Source organism: Tarenaya hassleriana, unplaced genomic scaffold (assembly GCF_000463585.1).
Source record: "Tarenaya hassleriana unplaced genomic scaffold, ASM46358v1 Cleome75, whole genome shotgun sequence".
Taxonomy (NCBI): Eukaryota; Viridiplantae; Streptophyta; class Magnoliopsida; order Brassicales; family Cleomaceae; genus Tarenaya; species Tarenaya hassleriana.
Window position 1 is genome coordinate 80832 of NW_010970030.1, and position 5132 is coordinate 85963.

General features: G+C 40.4%; 1 long non-coding RNA gene across 1 annotated transcript; it reads right to left on the reverse strand.

The window, feature by feature from the left end:
- Nucleotides 1-74: 74 nt before the first annotated feature.
- LOC104801770 lies at nucleotides 75-952 on the reverse strand. The gene is made up of 2 exons (XR_769932.1): nucleotides 818-952; nucleotides 75-443 (listed from the first exon to the last, which is right to left on the reverse strand). It is a non-coding gene; the product is annotated as an uncharacterized LOC104801770 (long non-coding RNA).
- Nucleotides 953-5132: the final 4180 nt, after the last annotated feature.

Consider the following 5132-nt stretch of genomic DNA (forward strand, 5'->3'; position numbering starts at 1 on the left):
TATAAGGAAATCGATATTTTTTAGCCCATGTGTATAATATTCACACGGACTTTACTTGTTCCGGATTATCAAAAAAGGATTAATTTATTTTCTAATATTGATGCAAATAATACAAAAATACATTTTGTAATTTAACTTCGTTCAAGTTCTTTCAGTCCTTTAGGCCTTTATATAATGCCCACTCCCTCAGCCGATTCACCAGGCTGCTCAGCCGAAACTTGATTCTGAGCACGAAACTCAGACAGTTTATGCTCATAATAGGCGTGATATGGGTCTGACTCGCTCAAAAAGTTGAATGTAGCATTGTTGGCATTGCTAGCTATAATCCTCTTCTCAAACTCTGGCCCATTTTTAGCGACGAACTGAGCTGTTTTATCGACGATATTTCTGATATCAGCAGGAGGAGCTTCAAGTGGCAATATGGGTGTTGCACCCAACATCTTCTACAACAACAAAAAGGACACCAAATTTAGTTTCTGAAAATCAGAATGTAGAAGAAAATAACTGTTAAGACCATCAAAACCTAGATAAAATCAACCCCATCATTTTAAACAGGAAACAGCTACAATCCTCTCCGATAAGCAGGCACGTTTTCCGATTAACTAGGGTTTTGCCCCAATCCTCATCCCAGCTTCTCAAGGACCAAAACCCAACACGTACTCCTACCCGACGACATACTACCGTGATCACTTCAAAACAATGAATCCAGACCTAAACTCTCAACACCATATAGACTGCATCTTCGTTTTCCCCCTTTTCACACCATTTCATAGAAAAGCAAACATACAGAGAGAGAAAGAGCGTAGAGCCACCATACCGTTACCGTGAATTAGCTTCGCCGCCGGGATAACCGCCGTAGAACCGAACGATATAGGCGGAGGAAAACCGAGTTCGAGATTCACAGAACCGACTAAAGGAGGAGGGGACGAAAATGTTCTTCAGGTGCAAAGAGAACTCTAGTAAATAGAGCCTTTCGTGAAACGGTCTGGGGATTCGGATTTGGGTTTAGGCTTATTTATTGGGCTCACAAAAGGCCTAATAATATTATGGGCCTAAATAAATCTTGTGGAAAGTTGTAAGGAATGGGTAGCTGTATCAACTAAAGCCCATTCATAAGAAAAATATATAATATAAATGTGTTCTTTTACTAATTTCCATTATTTTTTGGATCATTTAACAGAATCTACTAATATTTATTATATATCCATGTCTTATTTGGTTGCAAATATATGAGTTTTAACATTAATATGTGCAGGTACTTTTAAAATTTAGTGACCAGAAAAAGAAGTTAAATTATTTTGCCTTTTTGAATATTTTTACCTCGGAAATTATTATACCATATTTAATTCTACATAATAGCTTCGTCTGTTTCTTCTAGGGGTGTAAATTTAGACCCGAAATCCGAAGTCCGGCTCGGTCCAATTCAAAAATTAACGGACATTAGATCTAAAATTTTCACCCCGAAAAAAATTGGATTTTTTGACCGGGTTCAAATCGGGCCTTGGACTCGATTCGGGACAACCTGAAAATCCGATATTTTTTTATAAAAAAAATAAAAAAATATTTACAAAGAAAATATGCGGACTACCCCGATCCAAAGTCCAAAATATATAGGACCGGACTTCGAGTTTAGTGACATGGGTCCGAAAAAAATTGGATCGACCCAAAAGCGAATCCGAAACCTTTGGGTCGAGCGCGGGTTCGGACCGGCCTGATTCACACCTTAGTTTCTTGAGTTTTGTACGGTTGGGTCATCCATTTACATTGAGCCTGAGCTGAAGATCTGTCACTTGGGTTCATATATTTGAATATTCTTAGGCCCATATATTTGTGTGTGTGTTTATATGTGTGTGTTACCTTGTAGTAATTAGTGCGCTGCTAAATTTTCACACACTTTATTTTAGGCCGTGAAACAAAAGACAAGAGTGGCTCAGATCGGTTTATTCGGGTTCGGGTTATTAGGGTTTAAAATATTCATATCCAATCGGATAAATAATCTTAATCGGTTCGGTTCGGATTCGGTTCGGGTTTTTTCGGGTTCGGTTCGGATTTATCCAAACAAATAATCGATAAAAAATTCTATAAATGATTTATAGAAAATTAACAAAAACAAACGTTCATAATGTCATTTGTATAAAAAACAACCTAATATTAATAATCGCTTATCATAAAAAAAAAATCAAACATAGACTTCTTCAATAATCTTCTTGAACAAAACCTTCATGTTGTGAGCTTTGTCACCAACCGCTTCTCCCACTTTAACCAATTCTGGATTTTGTTTATCGATATGTTAACAAATAAAACAATGATGCTCCACCCAATTATCCAGTAACTATTACCGAGAATCAATAGGAAGCAAATCCCATATTGTAATCTTTACATCACAGTTACCTGGAGACAATTGTAAATCAAACGCAATATTCTCAAACCTTAAATGGATCGAAGCTCTTGAATCAAAAGACTATACAACCCTAATTTTTTCCCATCTTCTCGTCGCCACCTCAGCCATGGCCACCGATGTCTTAAACTAGATCCAAAAGCATCAGAGTAAGAATAATTCACCTCCCAAAAACTGTAAATGCTAAGCCGGTATTGCTTCTTCTCGCAATACCGGCTTCACTAAGAATATGCATAGTAATCAATTAGAGGCTTGAATCAATTTTACCAACCATATTTTCTCAGGGATAATACAAATAGGGGGGATTCCGAAGTTTATGACACGAGCATGAAAAACTCGTCCAGTTATACACTTCATAGAGTTCGAATCCGTCAACATTTCGGGTTTTCTAAGAAAGCAAGCAGGAACGAGCAAAAGAGACCGCAAACCTTGTACTGAGGATTACCGAGAAGATGCATGAGACGCTTCATTCGACCTAGTTCGAACTCGTCATCGGAATCCGTCCCCGCTCCCTTGGGCACACCCGATTTCTCGTAGTTCTTCAGAGAATCCAGAAACTTGATCAAATCCTTCATCTCTGGATCTTCAGTGCACATCGGTACACACCGCTGTGAGCTCAATTTCGCAGTAAAAACTCTTCTGCTGATGGTTGGTATTAAGCGACATAAACTGACACATATTGCAACGGTTTGTGTACAACTGGGAGACAAGTGTAGAAACGCACATGAACCTGCAAAGTGTCAGATAGATAGTAGGATTGTTACGGGATCATCATTATTATTTGTTTTTCTGAGGTTGTTTTTCATTGATTTTATTCGTTATGTTGCCCTACGGTTGTTTTGTATAAATAGAGATAGAGTTGTACATGTTAAAGTGTGAGAAGAAATACAAGAAGAAAATTCCTGAAAAACTCTCTCTTTCTTCTTACTGTTCTTCGTGTTCTTCAACCCATTTTTTCCAGATTTCCTCTGTTTCTTCTTATGGTATCAGAGCGAGCGATCTAACTCTGTTACTTTTCTATTCTCTGTTCTCTTGTTTCGTTCTTCTTTCATTTCGTTTCCACTCACACCATGGATTCTCCCATCACACCGCAAACCCAGACTTCCAGTGACCCTGCTTCTCAGGTCTCTGGGGAACCATCCTCTCTTGCTTCCTCCCAGATTCTCACCGACCCTTATGCGAACCCTCTTTATCTTCATGCGGCTGACTCTTCTAGCCTAATCCTTGTCTCTGACAAACTTCTCGGCGAGTCCAACTACAACGTGTGGTCTCGTTCGGTTACGAAAGCTCTCCTTGCGAAGAACAAACTCGGTTTTGTTCTTGGCACCGTTCCAAAGCCGGCTGAGGATCACTCTGATTTTGGACCATGGGCTCGCTGTAACGCCCTTGTGTCGACTTGGCTTACTAATGCTGTCTCCCAAGACATTGCTAGTCTTATTGTGTACCTGGATGATGCCTCTGCTGTGTGGAAAAGTCTGGAAACGCGCTTCAAGCAGAAAAATGCAACCAAGATCTACAACATCCAGCAAAAGCTTGACAACCTACATCAAGGCTCGTTGGATCTGAACAGTTACTTCACCAAACTCACCTCACTTTGGGAGGAGCTTAAGAACCATGAACCATTTCCTGTTTGTACGTGTGGTTGCTGCACTTGTGATCTGGGTTCCAAGTGGACAGATCTCATTGAACGTCGCCATGTGGTCAGATTTCTGATGCGCTTAAACGAATCCTATACACCAGCTCGTCGTCAAATCCTGATGATTGAGCCCTTACCCACTCGTTTCTCAAGAGGAGCAACAACGCTTTACTCTACCTCAAGCCTCTGATGCTGCAGTATTCCAGACTAGTGCACATTTCTCTGTTCCGAGATCTCGCCCCCTGCTTCCTACTCCTTCACAGCTGCCATCTCCTATGATATTTCCCAACCGACCCAGGATCTCTTGCTCCCATTGTGGTATGCCAGGTCATTTGGCCAGCAAATGCTATAAACTCCATGGTTATCCCTCTCACTTCAAGGGACCCTCATCTTCTGGAAATCAGTGGAACAACCGCTCTGGAAATTCCTCAAAACCTCGTGTCTTCCCTGGTGATAGACAAACTAACCATGTTAATCTTGTTAGTAATGTTCCAGATTCAGCTCCATCCTCGGCCAACACTGGTTCAGGCAAACCCTCTCTGGAACAAGCGCAGTCTCTGTTGGCCCAGTTAACAACTCAGTTTCAAGGACTTAGCAGCTCTCTCAATGCTACTGAACCTGCAGCGTCAACCTCTGCCCAACCCCTTTCTTCAGGTATAACCTCTTCTTTTTCACACATTCTTTCTCACTTACCTGATTCTATTCCCTTAAAACCTGTGATATGGATTTTAGATACTGGTGCTTCTAGCCATGTTTGTTGTGAAAGAGCATTGTTTTCTGTCATATATCCGATTCCTACCATTAATATCACCTTACCAAATGGAACTCTTGTTCCAGTTACCCATTCCGGAACGGTTACACTCTCTCCTCTTCTTACACTATACTCTGTTCTCTTTGTCCCGACTTTTTGTTTCAATCTCATAAGTGTAAGTGCTCTCACCAAGAACACTCCATATACTGTCACTTTTTCTGATCAAACTTATCTCATCCAGGACCCTATTCGGGATTTGACGATTGGAAAAGGTGATCAATGTCATAATCTCTATTTTTTTGATATGCTGCCTTTTTCTTCTACTCATTCATCTCTTTCTCTTTCCC